The sequence below is a fragment of the Cygnus olor genome, chromosome 12, assembly GCF_009769625.2.
Source record: "Cygnus olor isolate bCygOlo1 chromosome 12, bCygOlo1.pri.v2, whole genome shotgun sequence".
Classification (NCBI taxonomy): domain Eukaryota; kingdom Metazoa; phylum Chordata; class Aves; order Anseriformes; family Anatidae; genus Cygnus; species Cygnus olor.
The window spans coordinates 8256003-8281283 of record NC_049180.1 but is presented as its reverse complement, the minus strand read 5'-3'; the positions used below and the strand labels follow the sequence as shown (position 1 = coordinate 8281283).

At 35.8% G+C, this 25281-nt stretch overlaps 1 long non-coding RNA gene across 2 annotated transcripts in view; it reads right to left on the bottom strand.

Annotated features, from left to right (window-relative positions):
- The window catches only part of LOC121076705, a 216939-nt gene that overhangs the window by 140202 nt on the left and 51456 nt on the right, over positions 1-25281 (bottom strand). The window contains exon 3 of one of the 2 annotated variants that reach the window (XR_005823673.1): positions 16824-17789. The exons of the other annotated variant lie outside the window; for it this stretch is intronic. This is a non-coding gene — a long non-coding RNA (uncharacterized LOC121076705). Of the gene's footprint in view, positions 1-16823; positions 17790-25281 lie in introns of those variants that run through there. 2 annotated transcript variants of the gene reach the window in all.

Sequence of the window (25281 nt, the reverse complement as noted above, 5' to 3'; positions counted from 1 at the left end):
GGTCATTCCTTAATTTCAGACTTTGAGCCCATAATTACTCCATGCCTATCCACACAAACTCTGCAAGCTTGCAAAGCACTATTCACAGAAAAGAGGGCTGATCTAAAATCCTTTACAGTCAGCTAACAAACTCCGTTTATTTAAAAAGTATACCGCAATATTACTGTCAAAATTCCATCATTTCCATTTTTTCTAGGTGATAGGAGCCTCTTGATATGCTTCTGCATTTGGAATGAGAGAGATAAAAGGGAGGTGGGCAAGTCATGTGGTAATCGACTGGACTACTTTCATAGTAATTGTTATATAAAAATTATTCATGCTATATAGAAAAGTTCGTTTTTCTGTCCTAGTCTAGTCTTATACATTGTACTCACATTTGAAACATTCTTCATAGAGGGTATCTGAGAAAGTACAACAGATATGGAGCTGCACACTAATATAAGAAAAAAATTACAAATTTATAAAGAAAATGCAATTTGACCCTATTGTCTTCTACTAATAAAGAAATCCTGGTCACAAATTTCAGATCTCCTCACATCATAAAGTTCCTGAATCTCAAGGTGAAGGAATGCTCTTGTAAACCACATTGTAAACTGCTAGATTCAATGGTCAATTAATGTGGCCATCTAAAGGGTCATCACATTTGATCACCTGGCACTATATAACATCATCCTTTGGGGTTTGCATCTCTTGCTAGCCTATTGACATTGTAATTAATATTCACAAAGCTTCATTTGCCCTTCAGATGCATTGCTATATTTCATCGACTCAGGGTGTAAGCAACATGGCTGGACACAAGTCAGCAAATGTAAAATAGCTCTGTGATAGAAGATTAATTTTTTTTAACTGATAATGTTGGTTAGAGCATTTATATTTTGTCTGAAACACTAATTTAATTGGACTTTGCATAAAAATATTTAAAGACTTGAGAGAAAGCACATGCAAACTGTCAGATGATTAAAACATACCCCAGTTCAAACTTATAACACTTTCCATGATATATTTTATTTCACATCAAAAATTATTTCATCTTCAGAAAAGTAATGATTGAAGGAGGAGCGGATAGCAGCTCTTAAAGTTATTTTATACTTCTCTCTATAAAAAGTTCTCACAATTCATTACTGTAAGTTTTTACTAGGTGAAAGTAACAAAGATGTCTCTTCCTAAGAGATCTCTGAAACATGGCAAGCAATAGTATTCTCTTTCAGAAAGGTGTTTTTCCATTATATTTTGTAATTACACTGTGGTTAAACTATGTTGTTAGACTTCTCTCTTTGGGGTAATGTTTTTTTTCCCTTCATGTCACATATTAGAGGGAGAGAGGCAATTGATGGAGGACAGACCTTCTGTACTTACTAGAATTTGCTAATTTTCATGGGGTCAACCAGAAAAAATTCTTAAGACAGACAATTTAAAAAATTTACTAGCAGCCCTGGCTAACCAGGGAGGTTCCAGCTGATTGGAGTTTGGTGAATGTGACACCCATCTACAAGAAGGGCTAGAAGGAGGACCCAGGGATGGTCAGTCTGACCTCAGTGCCAGGAAAGGTCGTGGAACAGACCTGGATGTGCTGTACGAGTACCGTTACACAGCACATCCAGAATAACAAGATAAGACCCAGTCAGAATGGGTTTCTGAAAGACAGGTCCTGCCTGACCAACATGATTACTTCTACGATAAGATGACTCAGTTAGCAGACAAGGGAAAGGCTGTGGATGATTACTTGGACTCTATCAAGGCATTCAATACCACCATTTCCTACAGCATTCTCCTGAATAAACTGGCTAGATGGCTGGACCCACAGGGTCACTGTAAATGGAGTTACTATCTAGTTGGCAACTGGTCACAAGTGGTGCTTCTCAGAGCTCAGTATTGGGGACAGTTGTATTTAATATCTTGATCAATGACATTAATGAGAAGATTGAGTGCACCCTCAGTAAGTTTGCATTTGACACCAAGTTGGGTGAGAGTGTTGATCTGCTTGAGGGTAGGAAGGCTCTGCAGAGGGATCTGCATACATCGATGGGCCAAGTCCAGTCCCATGGCATTCAACAAGGCTACGTGCTGGCTGCTCTCTTGGGTCATAACAACCCAGAGCAGTGGTACAGGCTTGGGGAAGAGTGGCTGGAAAGTTGCCTAGCAGAAAAGGACCTGGGGGTGCTGGTGAGCAGCTCACTGAACATGAGCCAGCAGTGTGCCCAGGAGGCCAAAAAGGCCAATGGCATCCTGGCCTGCATCAGAAACAGTGTGGCCAGCAAGGCTAGGGAAGTAATCATTCCTCTGTACTTGCTACTGGTGAAACAGCATTTCAACAGGCTGCCCAAGGAGGTGGTGGAGTTACCATCCTGTGTGGATGCAGAGCTAAGGTTTAGCAGTAGACTTGTATTGTTACGTAGAGGGCTGGACTTAGTGATCCTAAAGGCCTTTTCCAACCTAAATAATTCTATGATTCTATATGTACGATTCATATTGCCTAGCCAAACAGTCCACAATTAAGATGCACCAAATATAAATGCATATTCATTATCTTTAACGTATTTCCTTGCCCATGTGCTTTATTGCCTAGACATTAATTACGTGATTGAATCCTATTTCCCCCCAAAGTAACTCTATGACACTAGCTATTTGTGTATTTCTTCAGGGTCTTAGATTCCATCAAATGATAGCAACATGCATTTAACATTAACACTGATGATTTCAGCTTCAGGACTCTTTGGCATGAATGAACTACAAAACAGACTTTTAGAGCTCTGAACAAAATGCCTTTAGTAATTTAAAATAACTCTCATTTATGTTGCTTAAATGATCTGAGAAAGTGTTTACTTTCTGAGGCTATTTTTAAGTTTTGATGTTCTAAGAATTCGAAATACAAACAGTTTTCATGAAAATACTGAATTTCATTAGAGATTATTGGAAAAATTGAAAGGTCCTAAGATACAAAAGTAAGTGATCTGTTCTATTCAAAAGAACACTTGTGTAAAGCTTAATAAAAAGCATCTCTCATAAAGATTATGTCCTATATATTGTGGGAATTCTGTCACCACAGACAACCTAGATTAATCGTAATAAACAGAAATTGTCACTAAAGCTCACAGCTTATGCCACCTAATATTGTGTGAATAAATTTCATTTTCTAACATTATGAAACAGCAAAGAATATAATAAATCACCTACCTAAGTCCTCTGAGAATTTTTGCATAATTTACCAAAACAAATTGATTTTAGCAGAAAAGCTACTAATTTACATGGGGAGGAATGGTTTTCTTAGTGTGATGAATTTAATTTCAATTTCCCTGTTTGCATGAATTCACTCCAGTAATTCATCACTGCTGGAATTAAACTACAACAATGTTTTAGTTGAGCAGGCACATAACTTACACCTCAATGACAATAAACTGCCTTTAAAAGGTAACGTTAAATTTGTGGAAGATGTCTAGTGAAAACCACTGGAAAGGCCACACTACCTATCAAAAACATAAATAGAATGCTACATAACAACATTAAACATTTAGAGAATTTTATCCCAAGATTAGGTGTCAACTTTACATTTCAGAAGTGTAAGCATTCTAATCTTTTTTTTTCTATAATAGGATACTTTCTTGTAAAACAACAGAGGTGTAAAAGAGAGCTCAAAATGTGTTTGAATCAGATCAGAATGAACTCTCACATGATTTCTGAAATGAGCGATGCATCCAAATACTTAGAACATATATGATATGGGAATAAATCTTTTTTCAGTCAGTTCAAGTTGGGTCAGCTTGGACTGAAAAGTAAAATGATATGACTGGCAACCCAAATTTAAAATTAATGGATTTGTAGGTTTGTGTCCATAGTATAAAATAAAATAATCCAGTGGCTAATGGCAATCCAAAGTGAATGAATTTAAAGTTCTGGCAACCAGTGCAAGAAACTGTTTTCCCTAATTGTCCTCTTTAGTGAACACTGATGGCAAGGATCAGACTCATCCCCTGAGATTTCTTTAGAGTTAGGCTCCAGTCAGCATTGTTCTGAGATGCTATCCTTTCAACAAGGCAGAATGTGAGAAAAAGTTTTCAGAACTGTTTTTTGGTTGTTTCATTTCATTTTTCAGGCAGGTATTAAATCTGTGTTCTCTGTCTTAATCCACAGCTTACATTACCATAATTTTTAAATATGGTTTTCTAAGATATTGAGGTTTACATGATATGTGAATATGCCTGTCTCCAAACACAGCAGTTCTTGAGGCTTTACACAATTTCAGAATAAATAAATAAATAAAATAAAATAAAAAATCTGAGAAGAGCAGATGACTCAAAGACTTTTGGCGAAAGACTTGTGAAAACAGGAGAGGACAAAGTACTATCAGTGCTCTTATTGAGGAAAAGAGTCAATGCAAGTACATGAAAGAAAGCATAGACAAGCACTTAAAAGTTCTAACTGACAAAAAAAGAAAAAGGCCTTAAAAGCCTCCTCCGATAGAAAACCAAATGAAAACTTTCAGAATACGCAGAAATCCAGGATAGAAAGCACAGTAGCTAAAAATGAACCAGTTCTTTTCTGCCTCTTGGTAAGCTGAGGCAGCAAATCTGTTGCTCTCTAACATAACAACAACTACAACAACGACAAACAGTAAATGAAGTTTCTTTGTTTGCCTGCTGAGCTGGAGAGAGTTATATTTCAAACCATACTATTTATTGGGATTTTTGTCCCATGGATATTCGTGGAATATTATTCTACAAAAGAGAATGATAGATCCAAAAATTTATGGAAATGGAATCAACACACGTACAGGTCGGCTACTACAAGCCATTCTGATCAACCATTTTTAACACCCATCATCGACAGTTGTATATTAAGATAAAAAGCAGAACACTTCATTGCCATGATTAAGAACTGTTTTAGCAGAAAGCCACTCACCTCACTATAAATTTATACCGATGTTATCGGTATAGCTAGATAATGACAAGATTTATAATAAAAATACTTCTCCCCCTTATACATTGGGAAAGGAGAGTTGTCACTGCTTACCAGACACAATGTGTAAATGAATTTCACAAAAAGTAACTTGTTTCTTAGAGGGAAAAGGACACTGAAGATATTTATGGATTACTTGATTACTTTCTTTCAGCAGCACTGAAATAGGACGATGCTGTAGCAGTCTGTATTTACTTAATAAGGGACCTGTAAAGAATCCATCATTTGCATGTCTCTCACAAGCACCAGATGCACGTTCTTAAATATAGCAACAAATGGCGCTGACAAGACTTCATTTTTAAATGACAACAGAAACATCGATGGTACAGACTGTCTGTACTTCATTTTTCAAATTCTATATGCTTTATTGATATATGCATTTATTTATTCTATAAATGTTCTCAACTAGAATAAGAAAGGAAGCTGGAGCCTCACTTGAAAATGCACTTGTTTGCTTGTGGAGTCTATGTACATTCAACAATTTTTGATTTGCATAGGCATAACTACTCTAAATAAAACTGCCTAAATAAATACTTTTACATACAGCAGAGTAATTTTTACCTCCAACCACTTATTCTACCTCATTGTTGAAAGATTCATATCTGTGCACTGCTGACATTGCTTGAACTATACTGCTTCTTAGGAAGTTTTTCATATTTATAGGTTGTAATAGTGCCAACAGTAAACTTGAGGGGTTATCTTGATTTTTTTTTAAAACCAGTTCAGGAGTTTTCTGAGTGGGTAACAACATATAATTAGATGAGCTCAACAGCAACATACAGAAAATGTTACTTGAAATCTGTTTATGGGTAAATGGTTAAGTTTGAAGTGATTTTTTTCTAAATCATGAACTGTTAACTTTAACACTCATGTTCTTTGCTACATCTCGAATGTGTTCTAAATGGATGCATTATTGCTACAGTTCTCATCACCAGCTCCTGCAGTAATCCTTCTGTTTAATGATCCTGATTTAAAAATCGTTACAGTTAACAACTACTGATATTTTACTTTCAGCATTTTGGCATTCAGAACTGCTTAAATGAAACAGTTCAATCTTCAAAGTGACAATAATAGTTCTCATTATACCAACCTGCAGGACTTCCATTCTGCCACATTTTGATATATTATAGTCTGCTCTGCTATAATCATTAGCATATTATTAAAAATACACTTAATCTTTGTCAGAAAGCTCATCAAATATTGATTTTTGTTGTTGTTGTTTGGAAATATAATCGTTTCTTCCTGAAAAACACTCTTCCTCTTCCCATGTTGGACATGGGAAGAAGTCTAGCTTACAGTCTAAAGGTCTGACTTGACCATTCTGTTATGCAAGTATGTATATCAGCATATTAAACCTACAAATGTTTGCCTATTTCATGAGTACTACAGTCTATACTGTCTTTTTGGAAGCTCTGGGCAGCCTTTCAAATAAGTTCGTTAAATAATGCTGATAGCACTGTAACATTTAAAGGTCTCAACTCAGTTCCACGTAAGAAGTGATTAGTTTTACTCCTGTTTACTTTGTATTGATACAAAAGGTGATGCCCCTAACATTACTAATAGATAAACACCCTCAAGGAAAAAAATACTGACATTTCTGCTTGTATTTTCATTACAGTAACAGATGTTACTTCCTGGAAGATAACTGTCAAAATAATAATAATTAGAGAAAACATGCAGAATTCTCATTCCTACGTACTCATAAAAGGTAGCATGCTTTTGCCAAGAAGGCAGCATATTTCCAGTAGACTCCTCTTTTGCTTATCTGCATGAGGTGAGAAATATCAGAATCTCACATTAAAATACCAATCAACCTAAGTGTTGAGGGGAGAAGTCACTTCTTTTCGTCCTTACAGGTAAAAACTGTAATAGTTCTCTACCTATATATCTGAAGTCTGGAAGCTGCTCTTCGATTGCTTTCTTATACATTAAGGCCTTAAGGTCAGATACTAACTCCTGCTTTCCACAACCTACTTTATCTTTTGAATAGATGTCAATATCAGTGAATCTATGTTCATTTCTAGCCACTGAAGTTTAGAGTGCTTTCTGACTGATGGTTTAAATGATCCAGAAGTCAGCTCACATCCTCCTGTGGTCACGAACCTTGTCGTCATATGAAATTACTGAGTTTTTTTACTGTCTGTATCCAAATACCAATGAGTAGAATGGGGTTTAAAGGTCTGTAGCACTTCTCAAAAGCTCCATGAGAAAATTCTAAAAGTGGTTTTTGATACAAGTGGACTGGTATCAGATACACATGTGAAAGCCACACCACTAACTGTGCCATGATCTTCCTACAGTGGTGGGATCCACAGTGGCTGATGACCTTACAGAACCCATCATAAGAGAACAAGAAGATTGATTAGCATCTGATGTAGCAAAATACTGGAAATCACAAGCTTCATATCCCACACCCCATCCCCGGAAGAGTTCAAGGCCAGGCTGGATGGGGCTTTGAGCAACCTGATCGAAGGGGACATGTCCTTGCCCATGTCAGGGGGGTTGGAGTTAGGTGATCTTTAAGGTCTCCTCCACTCCAAAGCATTCTATGATTCTACATCAGCTGTCAGCAACTGTTTACAGAAGCTAGTGTTATACATACAGGTAACTGCACAGAGTGGTTCTGCACACTTCATGAAGCGTAGATGGCTTGTAAATATTGGTCAGTTTGTGCAAACACTGTCATTCTTTTCTGGAGTAATTTATACTGCAGTGAAGCACTAAAGGGTCAAGCACGGCCTGTGATTAAGCAAAGAAAGATAAGAGAAAACTTTTCACCATGTCTGGGAAACATAGTGACAACTTGACTACAAATTAACACAGAGCTGAACATAATAGAAAATAGATTTGCACTTAGAGATTTAATAAGCATGGCAACAAGTTCAGTACTTTACCAACTAGGAAGCAAAAGGGAAGCTGTTGAAGCTTTGCAATTTCAAACTTCTGTTTCGAGAATCAGATAGGATCCAGGGAGCAAAAGCAGGAAACAAGATTGGGACTGTCTTGGCTTAAGAGATCAGCAAGGTAATGGGGACGAAAATCAAGGTTAAACCTTTTACTGAAAAAATAAAATCTCACAAACATTAATCCTTTAATAGAGTCAGCAAAGATGGGAAAGGGAACTGGCTATATCGCAGTAATCGTGAGAATAAAGATTCTTTGCTATTTAATTTTGGACTATGTGTTTGGTTATACTTATTTGTGAATTTCTGAAAATTACTTCACTGAGAACTTCAATGAACTTTTTCTTCAGTTAAGTTAAAAATAATATTCAAAAGAGCAATGCCACAGAAAAGGGTGATACGAAGCAGCTTTCAGTAATAAAAGGGAAACACACAACAAAAAGCTGTCTGTCAAATAATCTCATCAGGGAATTAAGATAACCAAATCTTGACAAGCAAGTTCAGTTTTAAAAGCTCAGACTCAAGAGTCAAATGAAACTTCAATTGAAATTATTAGAGAAAATAAAATTAAAACAACAAGGAGTAGGGGAAAATGGTGTTCTTGAAATCTGCCAAAGGATATAAACTTTTCCACTTATGACTTTATAGTAAAGAAAGGTAAAGAGAAAAAAAAAAATCAATATTTGCGTCACAGCCACCATGGAAAGGGAAGATCACCTTCTGTTTTCTATGTGATTTAATTGTCTGTTTGTCCACCCAGTAGTTCAGAAGAATTTGAGAAATGGGCAGATAATACATTTCTATGAATTTTATGAAAACAGGGAGCTGCACAACTCCAAGCAAATATAGCTCTATTTATTCTATTCTGCCTCTTGCTGGCTAATAGTTATGGAACAGAAATAAGCTGAAAGTACTAAGAAACAGGGATTTTATGTGATATAGGGGAGAAGAAAGAGTATCATGAATAGGATGGAAATTAAAAGAGTGATGGAAGATGCAGGAAGAAAAAATTAGCAGCTCTTTCTTTTAATCGGGAAGTATTCAAAAAAACCTTGGTAGGGTGATTTTACAAGCACAAGAACAGGACAAGTAATAACAAAACATAGAGATTTGCAAAGTCTTTAATGCAAGAAGTTTCTTTTGATATGGATGTCTGCAGACACCACGCAAAATGGCAAAGACTTTGGAAATTCCATATTCTTCTGAAGATAGGACATTCTACTTTAAAACCTGATGGGAAGACATGATGATAGGAAAGTACGGAGACAACAGTGGACCTTAAACATTATTTTGATGTCTAGCATTACTGTCAGTTTAAGGCATGGAAATTATTTAGAAGGGGGTTCCAAAGTCCAGATGCCATATACAGAAGGTCTCATGCTGGAAGCTATCACCTCACAGTTGATGTAGAAATAGACACAACACTCTAGGCATGCATTACGAATTTGCTGCACGTGTAGTCTATAGTCCTATGCACTGTGGTAAACATGATGTCAACTACCAGCAGTTGTCAATCCCAACTATACACATGGAAGTGAATCCTGGCTTCACACTCATTTTCTTTTCATCAGTGAATCAGTCCAGTTATATTTTTAAATTATCATTTATTTTCTGCAGATAAAATGCTCTTTAGGCATTAGATCTTCTCATGTTAATGTAGCAGTTGATATATACATTACACACTTATTTAAATTATAGTTTATGATTCTGTATGTAAATATCTGTCTCACTAGTATTGTGTTTTAGGGCATGCCATACACTTTTACATTAGGGAAACTGATTTGCATTTTTATAAGGAGATTAACTCATTACAGGGGCTGCATCACTGGAGGCTGACTGCAAGGCTAAAACTCCCACTGAAAGCCTGAAAGAAGACCAAATGGCTTGCAATGGACTCGCCTTTAGATTATTTATACTATATGCCATGTGTTTATAATCTGCTAACTAACATTGTTACAGTCTCATCTAATTTGGTGGCTGCAATCCAGATTTTGATGGCTAAACCATCAAACCAAATTATCAATCAGACCAATGCCAATACACAAAAATCAAAGGATTTTAAAATTGTTCTCATAAACAGCAGCACTATTGGAGAACAGTTTATGATTAATTAAAACAAGGTAATTAAGTAATTAAAGTAATTAAGTAATTAAAACAAGGTACTTCTAGAACACCACATTGAAGGAAGCCACAATTAATGGGCTTAAAAAATAATAATAATAAAGTAATTTAAAAACACTGAAATAGCCATGTGGAGAATGAAAGAATGAGATGTTTCTTTGGACTTGTTTTGTTCAATCTGCTGCAGAAAGATGTGTCACAATACAAAAGGGATCATCCAGAGGAGAATAGGGACAGATCAAATTTTGATCTCACCTTCCTACTTAGATAATGTAATTACTTTTTTGAGATCCTTCATCTCCAAATCTGCAGTGGGAGACCTTTTCTGGTCTGGAAAAAACTTCTGATGCAGTATTGGTCAGAAATGACCAGGGGAAACTCAGAAAATGAGCTCAGAGAATAGTAAGACTCATTTTAAGTTCTTAAATCCATTTATTTTGCAAGCCAAAATAGGCCAACTGTACTGCGTACAAAAATGACTAACCTTGTCTGCTTCTCCTAAATACACAATATCATTTTTATTCACTACATAGAGAACTGAGAACAATTTCCACTTCTGAAGGATTGATTGTTTGGGAAACAATTCTCTATAACTTTGAAGACAATTTTTAGTTATCTTCTCTAGCTGAAAAGGACTGTTCCTACAGTAAACACAGCTTTGCTGTTTCACTTTTGTATACCCACAAAATGCTTACTGAGCCAGCAGATACACATCCTGCAGCAGAGTATGGAAAATTTATCAGTAGGCTTGTGTAGTCAGTAGATCAATAACTAAGTATATCTTTAGGGAAAGAGACTAGAGGACACTGAAAGAGCTCCAGAGAACATTGATGGACAAATAGCACTTGACCAAAGACTCAGATTTCAGTACTTGTTGCATTTCTTAATTCATAACCAACTTGTTTACGTGTTACCCTAGGGACAGGACTTGCCCTACAGAGATTTACTCAGCAGAGGATTTTCAAAATCAAAACTGTTGAATATAAAGCATGAATGGATTAAGAAAAAAACAAAACACATAACAGTTTTGCATTATTTACAATAGCAGAGAATGAATTTCCCAAGGCAAAAATAAGAGATCCTGTACGAGGTTTTCAGTAGGAGAAAAATGTAACATTTCAGATAAAAGTACAACTAGAGATATATCTGTATTTCACTTAGAAAGATTGATAGATATGTACTGAGCAAATCAGCCTTATGAAGTTACAGGAAGAATACTGTTTCAGTAGAATTAAGAATGGTATAGAGAACTGATCAGATTATCTGATAGGTGTTTCAGAGGAAAAAAATAGTTTAGATTTGCATTCTGGTGATATCTGACATCATTCAGATTAAAAGTAATGACTCCCAGGGAACACAGAAAATAAGAGCTCAGGAGTGACAAACAGCAACTCTATCTTGTTTAGTTCTTTCTTGTTCAAAATGTTCATTTGATGTCTGTTTTGATATGAAAAAGTGACTCCTATAAACAAAAAGTATGAAAAGCAAAACAATTCAGCATCAGAACAGCACTTGAAATTTAAATAATTTTGTTTGATCATAATCCTTTGTCTACTACCTCCACTCCTTTGCTTCCAGCTGGGATAGAAAGAACTGGAATAACTTATTTCTGTGCCTTCAGGATCACAACACCAGCTGCTAACCCTGATTCTAAGACTGTGAACAGTACAGATGCATAGAGAGAAAAGATCCCTGTGCTACCTCCGCCTCTTGCACTGACAGGGTCTGGCAAACAAACTGGTTATATGTGACATTCACAGCACTGTCAGTAATTGTATGAAATCAAAGAGGATGAAATACAATTCCTAGTTGAGAAACTGAATATTTTGGATGACAGAGAGATTTAGACAGGGTAATACAAAATATCTGAAAAACTGATAGAATAGAAACAATATTTGTGAGTGACAACAAAACCTGGAATCCTAACTAAACTTTGGAATGGGAAGTATTTGGAATGAACTTTGGAGCTGACTATACTTATACACAAATACTAAAACAAAGCTTGTATGATAGTAAAAGAACAAAAAAGAAGCATAAATTGCCTGGAATATGTAAAGCATTTATTAAAACAAAGAACTACAATTAATATGTCACACATGGGAAATCAGAATTAAAAATAAAAAGACAGCTTGGAAAGGACTTACCAAGGCAGACTATGGCTGTGCAGAAAACAGTAACCTTGTAGAACTGTATGCCACAATTGACAATAAATGCAAAAACAAACAAACAAAAAAAACGTCTTTCCATATCAAATAATTAGACAAAACCTGGCCTGAAAATATGGTAAGTAAGTATTTCACATTGAGGTAAATCACAGCTGTAGGTATCTGAAATGTAAAGTATCTCCTTTTTTCCCTTTCATCTATTGAAAACAAAATGGTTCCCTTCTATTTGATGCAGAGGCAATTATTCAGCAGTGCAAAATCATGATATAAATTTCATTTCCTCTACTGTAAATCCCTGTTTTTCTTATTGTTAGAGGGACAATAAAGAACATTAAATGAAGAGAAATTAGAATAAATAGAAACTCTCCTAGGAGTGCACAGATTTTGAATTTGTGTATTACCTGTTCCACAATAGTAAAACCACTTTAGATCAATGAACTGAGGAAATTAATTCCCTCACGTTTTACCTGAGTTAATGTTATATAAGGAAAAACAAACAAGTTCAGCAAGCATACACACATACAAAGGAGTGATAAAAATTGTAGCATAAGCCAGAAATGGTTGCAGTGATAAATGTAGGTATTCAATTCCTGAAGTTTACTGTGAATACTGAAGTGAGAAAAGTAAAATAACATCTCTCATATTTATATAAGATATAATTTTACATATGAATGTATACGTTCATAACGTTCTTTAAACTTTTTGGCTAAGCACAGAGATTACTTCACCATGTCTACTGAATAAAGATGACATTAAATTGCTTCTGCAATATTAATAATGGTCTGTCTACAGTGGCAGATCTGTAATCACAATAGGTACCAACAGCCCGTGAATTGCCATGATATATTCCAAATTATTCACATGCACATACTGATATCTAAAGGATTCTTACCTTATAGAAAAAGTAAGCTCTTCCTTCTTCTATATGTTTAAAGATTTGAGACAAGTTTTGAAACATAACTTAGTTCAGAAAATAAAACCATCTTCTAGATGTCAGACAGACAAAAACAGCAGTGTAAATTTGGAAGTAGTTTCTTCACTGCTAAGAACTCAGCCAGTGCCTTGTGACTGCCATACATTTTGTGGCGAATCTGTTTATCTGGAGTTATATCGTCTCCTTAGGTGCTTCTCCAGGAAATGTGCTTTACTCTAAAAACACCACCAAACAACAACAAAAAAACCACCAATAATACCATACGAGCCTTATTCTATTAACTACTCACCTACAACAGGCTGGCTATTGTGGCTATTGCAGATCAATACAAATAAGTATAAATAGCAGCTCCACTTCTGCAAAATACTTTATCCCAAGTGCTGACCACAATTTAAAAGGCAACTGTTGATCAGACTATAGTATCTTTACAAAGTTTGCACTGAAAAGTACTGAATGTTTGTACCTGGTCAAGATTCACAGCGACAATGCCAAAATATGTATATCACAATACGTTACCATCAGCTACATTAATCTCTACCTGGTCTCATCTACTTTCAATCAAGGAAGGGCTGACCTGATTGGACTAAATATTTAGTTTTCTTCTGATGGCAGCATCTTGAATAAAATAGAAAAATAAATAAATAAATAAAGGCCAGGAAGTTGGAGATAATCAAAGCAAGGACATACCCTTTCCCTAGCCCATTAACATGGCAGGCTGTGTTTATCTTAAAAATAGAAGACTAAGATTTAACAAGAGAGAACATAGTTGCATATAGAATTGTAGTTGTTAGCTATCAGACTATTTAAAAACCGCTAGAACTGTCAATGGAAGCAAGGGAAAATATGGTGAAAGACAAACTGTTTCAGGAGCTGACTGAAGCAGGATAACTGGAGATGAAAAATGTGGAGAGAGAGAAGACAAAGCAAATCAGTACAACATACGTAAATAGTTAATGCACAGTTTTAGCTGTGCAATTTTAACTATCTTGTTGTCTCTTGGAAATCTAGCATTGTGAGCACACCACAGTACAAAGAGACTTTAATGTTTGTCTTAAAATATTAAATTTAAAATTATATTAAAGACATAAGAGTTGTATGTAAGGCTTTTAATAGCATGAAAAATCCCCTCTAGGGAGGGCAAAGAGCTCTGAGACGCCTTTGTGTCCTGTAAGCAATAACTCATTCACAGAATCACAAAATGGCTAAATTTGAAAGAGACCTCTGGTGGTCACCTTGCCCAATCCTCCCACTCAAGCAACGCGACCTAGAGCTGGTTGCCCAAGACCATGTCCAGATGGCTTCTCTATCTTTGTTTAGCAGAAGATCTTGAAAACATGTAACTTTTTCTTATGAATGTTTTTTTTTGAGAGCTGGCCTCAGAAGCTATGTTCTGACTAGACTTACCATTTTTTTGAAGCTAATCTTACCTCTACTACTTCTCCTCCCACCTTGTGCTTTGCAGGTCTAGAAATAGGAGAAGTACTGATTATTCCATGAAATATCATAATGCCATATGCTTGTGAAGGCATTATTTCATTCAAACTCCATGTAAAGAGAAGTTGAAAGGTGTGCTAGCTTTAATAATTGTTACTATAATCTGGAAACGTATGTAAAAACCACCACTGAGTTACTACTCAAAGAGCAGCATAGTAGTTAAAAAAAAAAAAAAAAAAAAAAAAACAATCAAAAAAAAACCATCCATGATAGTGTTTTGTACATGTTAAACCTGATGTCTTGGCAGAGTGAGACAATTAATACAAGATACATTTTAATATAGCTAAGAATCCATGGCCAGTAAATGCAAGACATACAAACAGAAGAGGAAACTACTGTGGAGAAAGAGGAACTGAGACTATGACGTTGATGTCAGTGATTAGGCAATTTACAGCCGAAACACAAAGGAAACAAACAGCAGTAAATAATTTTACTCCTATACCCGGAATACTTCATGCAGATTGATTGTTCAGATATTAAAGATCGTGCTGAGAAAGTGAAGTATGCTCAGAAAGACAATGTTATATGAAGGCTGCAGAAAAATACTTGCTGTAAGAGATTTAAAGAGTTCAATCTATTCAGTTTACCAAAAAGAAGACAAAGCAATCAAAAATGATTAGCGTATAAGTATATGTATAAGGGGAAAATATCAGTTAAAAAATGGCTCTTTAATTGAGCAGAGAACAGTACAACATGAAAGTGAAGACAGGCAAATCAAACTTTAAAGAAAAGAACAATTGTTTTTAACAGTGACTGTGATGGAACAGCTGGAGGGAACGAACAAATTAATTCAATGAATCACTAAATGCACTGGCATTTGCAAATCTGATTGTATGTAACTGGTATTCTCCTTTTCTGACCTCCCTGGACTACAGTACAATGTCTGGTGTCTGTACATGCTAAAGTTCTGCTCTTAATACACAAACAGGAAAATTTACAGTGATTCTCCTAAAAATAGGGTTGGGAAAAAATTAACAACTGAAAACTTACAAAACCCGATGATTAAAGCTGCATCAATATCTGGGGAAAAATAAAAAATAAAAAAATAATAATAATATAGCACTTCCTCAAAGAGAAAGCAAACCCTTCATTTATTACTGAAACTTTAAAAAGGCAAAAACAGTTCTTACTTCTGAAATTGTCTTAGTCTTAAATTGAATTGTTTCAAAAATAAAATTAGAAAATGGAGAAAGAAATCCCTACTGATAGGGCATGTCAGAAAAATGCTGATAGGCGATATATCATGTTTGACCTCTATAACCTCTGATCAAAATTTAAATTGTCCTCTGTAGAAATCATTATATTGTAATTATTTTCTCAAAAGGTTCATGATTATTAAAATGGCACAGGATTCATCACTAAGTGATATTCCCAGAACAAAAATGACTACATCAGAATAATAATAATCTTGCTGGAAACATCAGTATAATAGAAAGTTTGTACCAAATCTAAAAAATTTAAAAATGTCTAAGTCTGCTGCTGAAAAATTTTACCTACATTGCATAGAAGAACACTGAACTACATAAATGGTTGCATCTAAGAATTGTAATGTGGACCAGTCTATCTGATTAGTGCCTCTCACTTTGATATCATCTTGATGACTCTTTTTTGGACTCAACTTCTTTTCACTACAACACAAGGAGCAGAAATTTGGCAACTCTTGTCATTTGGTTTATTGGAGAATAGGTTAATTAGCCTTTTTCACATGCATCAGCAGAATAATTTAACACCAAAAAACTATTAACAGTCCCTACAAATAACTGCATATTATCAAAAGAGACTCAATGAAAGACAAGCATCTGTTTCAGTCTCTGAACAAACTTTGTATCTTACATTTTTTGATGCACTTGAAAAATTAAAAGACAGTTTTTCAGTAAAACTGTTGATATTAGTTGGGTAGTTTGATTTCACAATCTTCATTTGTTTTACAATTTTATGACTATGGTCATTCACTAATAAGACAGCTTTTTTTTTTTTACTATCATTAAAACTTCATATGTAAAAGTATATAATTACGTAAATACAAATAAAACAGTTAATAAAAATATAGAAGAACAATAACCTTTAAATACAGTGTTAATTTCAAAGATCACTTCAGAAATTGCATGCATACAATCTGAAATTTCTAGTTTACAGTATCTCGTACTGGAACAGGTTGCCAAGAGAAGTTGTGCTTGCCCCATCCCTGGAGGTGTTCAAGGCCAGGCTGGATGGGGCCTTGGCTGACCTGAGCTAGTGGGTGGCATCCCTGCCTATGGCAGGGGGGTTGGAGTTAGATGATCTTAAATGTCCCTTCCAACCCAAGCCATTCTATGATTCTATGATACGGGGGCTGCAGCTGTAATTTCTTTGTACCCTCTCCTCTTATGCCAGTTCCTTTTCATCAAGTACTCCATTGTTTTAGCCGCTTTTCCATCTCTATTTCTTCTTCTCTCCTCTCAACCCTCTCATCTCCTTGATGCATTGCATGACACCAACAATACTCTGGTCAGAAGTCAAATATTTTTAAGTTCATACCTTTGAGGGAGGGACAAATATATTCTGTACTGAACAAGGCACCCAGTACCTAAAAATATACCACATCACAAAAATCCACTGGGATAAGATAATTTCCACATAATAGAAATATGTGTTGCCAAAAATGTGCAGGACTAAGAGTGCAATGTATTTTGCAGGATAGCATAACCACTGCAAGCTGAGTTGTACATTATGCTTTGGAGTTTGAACATGTTTTAGCCTATTACAATCAAGAACTTTGCACAGACATGAGAACATTTCACACAGAAGGAAGCTTTCTGTTTCAGAACATCACTGCTTTGTTCAGGCCACATACAGCTAGGTCTGAAAATGTATTAGTTATGAAATTTCATTAACATGCATATTTTTGCTACTTTGTGCAATGAAACTGATCAGAGTACAGATGTGACTCACAGAATATAGGTATGAATCACAGCAAGTGTTTCTTTTTAATTAAATTTACAAACAAAATGGACTCTCCAGTAGATTCATTCATTCCCTTACCTCTTTATGATCGCCCTTAACAGCTGTCATCATTATAAGACCTGGAATGGCAGATAAGCAGCTCTGTTTGGAACAGCGTAGTCAGCAACTTTCTCCAGGAAACTGAATTTGTCACTTCTACCAAACATCCATCTTCTTGCCAGTTCTGGACTTAATATCCCCAGGCAATGCTCAAAATAGGACTACCCGTATTGGGACCTGTTGGTGTGCCACAGTCTAGCTTAGCAAAATATTGAATATCTCAAGAAATTATCCCAGTGACCTCAAGCTAACGCAGCAGGGTATACACACACACAAATTTAGTATTTGTTCACTGTGTGATATTATAGGAAATATTATTTTGAAATATGCTAAATAATATATGATACTTATGGAACACACATGTATCAGTCTTTGTTGTTAAAAAAGTTTTCCCTCAGGGAGAGGCATGCTGCTGAGGACTTTTTACTCCATTCAGAGCTAAGACAGCTCTGGATGTGGGTTTTTCATGTCTAATGAATAAAGCCAATCGGAAACTTCCAGAATACTTAGATGAGATCTCTGAGGAAATTCCTGGAAATAGAAATAAGAAATGTTTATTCACTAAGCTACAGATTTTCCAAGGAGCAAACTAATACCTCTGTTTAATTAAAAGGGCCATGAAGAGTTGCTTGTCACATTGTTGCCAAGAGAGGCTTTTTAAAAAAAAAAAAAAAACAAAAAACAAAAAACTAGATATCGGATGGACTGCTATTTGTCATTAAAGTAAGCAAAAAAAGTAAGTCATTAAAGTCAGTAAAGTAAGTCATTAAAGTAAGCAAAACATTTTTCTTGTAAAGGTACTGACCTGGCACATTTGTAAAATCCCACCACAAGGAGTCTGTTAACATGACATTTCTTTTCCTGGATCTCTCAGCTCTAAAACATTCTTTATAAAGACATTTTTCTAACTGTTCAAAATATGAAAACTAAAACATGTTCAGAAATTGTCCTGCCTTGTGTGATCTCTTGGCTCTCAGTCCATTTGGGATATCTACTGCTAAGCATCATTTCACACCTACAATTTTTTTATTGATACTTTTAACATTCCTATCCACAATCATTTTGTAGCTTTACTGCTCTCTGTTCTAATGATTGCGTTTCACCTTACAGGTGTCTGGATTTCTGTAATTCTGGCAACAGTCCTTCCTTGGAGCACACGTGAAATAATAATAATAATAAAAATAAAATAAAAAACAACACACACCTCGTAGTCTTTAAAGGAAAACAGACATAAAATTGGAATGCAGTTTTATCATCTCTGTAAAAGACATAATGAAAGTTTTTTTTCATTCTTGTCATCCTCTGAAGGCCCGAATCAGCATAATTACAACTGTTTCACTTTAATATACAGCAGACCAAGAAGTTCCTGAAGCACAGTTTATTCTCATGATTCACCCAATTGGGATTTGGAGTGTTTAATCCCAGTAGAACTATGGTACTCCTGTCACCTGTGTTCTCTATTTTAGTTGTTCTTAAGGAGTGCAAAGCACTCTTGGTAGCCACCATATAAGAAGTCTTGTTGCTATACTGCCTCAGAACAAAAAGCACCTCTTTGCTCTCAACAAAACTCTGCTGCATACAGGACAAGCATTTAACTCCAAATAAGTTGTTGTTCTCTTTAGTATATTTGCCTCCTTCCGTTCTAGTCTTTCCATGTGGTGTTATTTTCATAATATTCTTAGGTTCAGACCACTGAAACATATGTACTTCGGCTCATTTCTTAATACAGGTAAAATAAAATGCATTCCAGTGAGCGTGAATTTAAGGGAGTACTATAGGGAGCCGTACCCATTCTGATGTGAATGACCATTTGACCCCGGATTTATGCTGTGGGTAGCACGAACATTAATGCCCTTTTCAGATAATACATTAGTCTTATTTTCATATTATGCTTCCATAAATCTTTGGAATAGCTGTTCTAAAGATGAATGACTATGCAGCTTCTGCTGAGAAATTAATAGGAGGTTTGCAAACCATAGCCAATGGAAACATCGTCAACCCACATATCAGCTCAGCAATGTTTTTACTAAAATTGTCTGCAGCTGGGTGATTTGAGTGCAATTTATTTTCAAAGGCCATCATTTCAGGCAGTTTCAGATGGCTTTTTATGGACATTAGTGGCATTGCCCTGCATTAATCGTAGGTATTACATATATTTCTTTTATATCTGTGCTTCTGTTCATGGGAAGGCAAGTACCTATTGGAAGTGTCAAAACAGAATCACAAAATGGATGAAGCTGGAAGGGACCTCCAGAAACCGCCTAATCCAACCCTCCTCCCCAAATCAAGGTTAGCAATAGCAGGTTGCTCACAGCTGCATCCACGTCAGGTTTTGAATATCAAACAGGATGGATGGAGAACCCACAACCCTTCTGGACAACCTGTTCCAGTAGTTGACTGTTCTCACAGTGATTTTTTTCTTCTTATGTTTAAGTGGAATTTCCTGTATCTCATTTTGTTGAAATTGCCTCTTCTATTTTTGCTACATACCACTGAGAAGAGTATGGCTCCATTTTCTTTACTTCCTGCCCACCCCATCATGTATTTATATGCTCCTGTACTGTTAATCATTACCATCAGCAACATATAAATGAGAAGAAAAAAAAAAAAAAAGGAAAAGAAATCTTGTAACAACAAAATAATGCCTTGTTCCATACATTTTTGGATTTGCAATGAGAATAACAATTTAATTTAGATTGTTAAGAGTCAAAATATCAAAAAGGCTAAAACAGATTTGGTGCCAGTAAAGAAGGAGTGGAGAGGGAACTTCAGTCTTCAAAATATTTTAGCTACTCATTCATTCTCCTCCACCCCAGCAATGGGACAGAGGAGAAACTACGATGAAGAGTGAGAGAACTTGCAGGTTGAAATAAAGAGAGGGAAATCACTTGCCAAGTACTGTTGTGGGCAAAACACATTCAGGTTGGGGAATTTGCCTTAATTTATTGCCAATACGCATGAATAGTTACTGATTTTAGTACTGATTTGGGAAACAAAACCCACAAACCTTTAAAAAACATAACCTCCCCCTTTCCCAGCCTCAGCTTCACTCCAGACACTTCTTCCACCTTATTATTGTCCAGCTTACACTCAATCCCTTCAGTGAGGCAACATGTGGCACAGTAGGTTGGGGTCAGGAAACAGCAGTTCCTTTCTGCTGCTTCTGTGCTCTGGTTTGGAACCTCCATGGGCTACAGTCCCTTTGGGTGTGCACCTGCTGTGGTATGGGCACATCCACAGGCTGTAGGCCCTTCTGAGGCATACCTGCTTCATCATGGAGCATCTCCCACTCTCCTGACACTGTTATTCTGTCATTCCTGCTGTTGGTCCCTTCACTGTTTCCTCCTACATGTTTTCAGAGGCACCACAAACTCCTCCAGTTGTCTCAGTTTTGGCATACAATGGGTCTGTTGCCAGTCTTACTAATAATAACCTTGCCATTTATACCCAACAAACAAACAAACAAAAAACCATCTTGTTTCCAGTGTATCATGGAGTTCCTAATAAGTGTCCTAATTAAATACAATACAGTTTAATTGTAATTTAAATGAACTAAAAAAAAAGTAGTAAAGGAGCAGATTGTCACACAAATGTTTAGCCCCTGGAAAATCTTTCCACAGTTACAAAGAATATAAAATATTAGTTTCTAAAGCCTCAGAGCTGGTGTAAACTACTACTGAACACATCAAAGCTGGCCTCACAGACTGTACATCTGACTCATCTCTTGTAAAGCACTTAGGAAAATCCAGGTGCACAAAACCAAATTCTACCCAGCCTGCTTCTCTAGCAGTAGAAAGTATATGATAACAGCTGAGAGAGAGAGAGATTTGTTTTTTAGGTGATGGAACACGTGTTACTACTACTAGGTTAATAATATTTATCTTCAGGGATTTAAAATAAAGAAGGTGCTTTAATGTTATTCTCTCCTCCTTCTCTTTGCAGGAAGCTGACCAACACTGCTGGTACCTCAGTCTTCTGGAGAAGAAAGGGAGTATTCCAACTGTACCCTAATGATTTTTCCCAAATTTCTAGGAAAAAGAATATCACTTATGAGTTTTAGTTTCATTTTCCACTTTCCATTTCTGATCATAAACTCCTTCCTACTCTCATACAAGAACAGGTAGGATCTTGGTGGATAAAGACATGAATATACACTTCATATTACAAAAGCAACCTGGAAAATTTGTTTGACTTACAGAATCCTGAGCTACTTAAAATTATTTTTCTTAAATCTTCTTAAATTTCTGCTTATCATAAGTTTGTTTTGCAGAAGTGCAACAGCATAGGGTTACCAGAAGAAGCAGGGAAGGAGCAGTAATTACCATACAGCTTTATTATACAGTCCACAAAGAAAGCAGAATATTTGTACCTGAAACCCTGAAAATTTCACATAGCATATTAAAGTTCAAATGCAAGCATGCATTTTAAAAGACTAAAAAAATCAGTACTCTGGCACATGACACTAAAACGTCAAATTTCAGCATTTCTTCAAAGTAGTTCAGAGTACAGCAGAAAATAATTCTGTGCATACTTTGAGAATATTTCTAGCAAGCATCATCACTTCTGTTCCCTGTATCATCATAATATTCATCACAACAAATTTTAGTCTAGATGGTTTCTTCTCATGATTAAAAATTATATTTATAATATAATTGAGTTTCACATTTGGGAACTTTGTATATTTCATTTGCATTAAACCAGAGTTTGAGTGACTTCAAAAAGTAAACAAATCTACCTATTTACTGTATACACATCTCAGGATTTGAATATGTAGGTAGGTGTCATTTGTATCTGTTGCCACATTTAATTTTAGTGTAATTTATCAAGCTTTACAAAAGTCTCTCTGCAATATCTTGATTAAACAAACATTAAATTGTTAGATTAATCAGAGCTTTCATAATATTTCCACATAATATTTGTTAGAATGAGGGTGGGTTTTAACTGAGATTCCTTCACATTCAAGTACTGCAATAGACAGATTACTAAAATGACCATAATATTCAACTGCTTTTTCTCTATGCTTAGACTATATTGCAACTCCTGATGACTACGATAGACGTAATGCTAAGGAAGACTTAGATTAATGCAAAGACATGTAAAGTCACAGGAAAAATATTAATACAAAAAACCTGCAGAAAATCTATTCTACTTACCCATTAATAAACATTTGTCATGTCTTTGGACAAATGAGCACAAGTGAGATTGAAGCTAAAGGTTTGGGCCAAAGGTTTGTTCTTGACATAACAGAAAACTCAAGTGACTTCAAAGAGCTTTGCATCAGAGTATATCATCTGGAAGACAAGCCCACTGTGAAAAAAAATGACATTCGGCATCAGATCTGCTAATTTAAACTGCAACTATTCTCCTTCCAACCAGAATTTATGATGAAAGCAGATCTGACAATTAAACTGAGTTCTACAACTGACCCTTTAAAGGAGTGCTATGATCTTTGCCTATTCAGAACATTACAGTCCAGGGGTCCCAGAGACAACTGTAAAACACTGAAGGCAGTTAGGGAGGGTATGAGTCATGATAAAGTCTGTCCCAGCTGGGAAGAACCATGCCTTGCATAAGTAAACAAACATTATTATTAGGGGACTTATGAGAATTTTAAAAGTGTAGTGGGAAAGAAGAATTCCTGTTTTGTATCAGTATATACAGTCCACATATATCAGTCCACATCTTAATTATTTCCACTAATTTCCATCCAAAAAGGCTTAATGCATAAATAAACCCCTTTTATTAGACCAGAGACAGCCTTTATGCAAATTGTATGGTAAAGCAAGGTGTTTATAGCCCTCTTTAAATCAGAATACTAGTTAGAAGCGTAATGTATCTTCTTCTGTCTCACTGATCCAGGGCAATAATATGAAATGTCTCAGGAAATATGAAAGGAAACAATTTATTTTAGTTTTCTTTGTTTAACACTGCACCTGTTTCCCATATTCCCAGCAAGCCAAATGATTATCTTTTCCTTAACATTACAGTCCACAGCTAATGAAGACTATCTTTTGATCAGTTTCTCCTTCAATTCCCATGTTTAGCATAAACGTCAGAGAAAGTTTTAAAATCTATTCCTCTTTCAAACAAAGTAATAATGAATCTAAAACTGCAGCTAGGCTCTTCAAGGCTGGTTTCTAGATCTACTTTATCTCACCAGCCAATAAGGACCATTTTATATCATCTCTCTTGTGGTTGCTGGTTTTCCAGAGTTCAAGCTGCCTACTGAACTGTAAAGCCTGTATTCTGTATTTCTGGTTTTGTTTCATTCTATTCATTCTCTGTTCACATTCTTTAATCTGATAGTGGCTTTGTCTATGGTTATAAAAGTAAAGGTGGGCTTTTGTCTTTACAGGAAAATATTTCTCATCTACTTGTGAAGCCATAAAAAAAAACAAAAAAACCACAAATGCCCAACTACACTTGACAACTTTTTTTCAAGAAGAGTGGTTTATATTTTGTTCAGTGTTAATAATTAGGAAATGGTTTAACTAAGGAAGCTATTTGTCTAATGGGAGGCATGTCCGCAGGAGGGAGTAATGTATATTACATTCAGGAAAGATACTGGGTGTCATTCCAGGGTGTGACATGCAGAAATGCCATGCAGTAAGTACTTCCTGGGACAAAAAGAAGTGAACTTTTTCTGATCAAAGAACCATAGTAACATTTAGGTTAGAAAAGAAACATAAGATTATCAAGTCCAACTATCACGTAACCCTATCAAGTCCACCACTAAACCATGTCCCTAAGCGCCACATCCACACACCTCTTAAATACCTCCAGGGATGGAGGTTCTACCACTTCCCTGGGAAGCCTGTTCCAATTTATCACCACTTTGCCATGAAGAAATTCTTCCTGATATCTAATCAAAAACTCCTCTGACACAACTTGAGAGGAGTACCTTGTTTCCTAGCACTTGTCACCTAAGAAAAGAGACTGACACCCACCTCGCTACAACCTCCTTTCAGTAATCTGTAGGGAGTGATGAGGTCTCCCCTCAGTCTCCTCTTCTCAAGACCGATGTATGCATTCAGGGATTTTGCATGGAACCCTCTCCCAGTCCCTGCCTTCTCTGTACAAACTCTCTTATCCACTTTCTCTTGACTTTCTCAGTCAACTTCAAGCATTGCTTACCCTATTTTTTAATTTTTATTTTTTTGTAATTCATAATACACTAAGAACACAATGTCCTTTCTCCAAACTAAATAGCACTGACAATTACTGTGCACTGTATTTTTTTTCAGCGTTATCATAAATCTACAATTCAATGATTGCTTTCCTGCACAGTAGCAAATTGTGATATATTCTTCTATAACCTTCAGTCACTTTTAATTTAAGATATATTTCTAAAGAGTTTGAAATTGCTGATCCTAAAGACAAGACAGGGAACTTTCTGTTAATGGCAGGATATTTTGCTCTCAGAAAACCATAGTAAATCTACATTTTGGCAAGAAGCCATCATCTACCCACTAGCTATGGTAAGTGTTGGCTGATCCTTAAAGGTCTGCTCTTTTGTCACTCACTTTACATGACAGCTGTCACTGCCTTTTCCTCTGTTCCAGCAGTCATACATATTGCTGCCCAAACAAATACCATTGGAGACTAGATTCCAAACTTTAACAGATGTATCTTTCTTTACACAGAAAGTAATACAAGATACATTTATTAG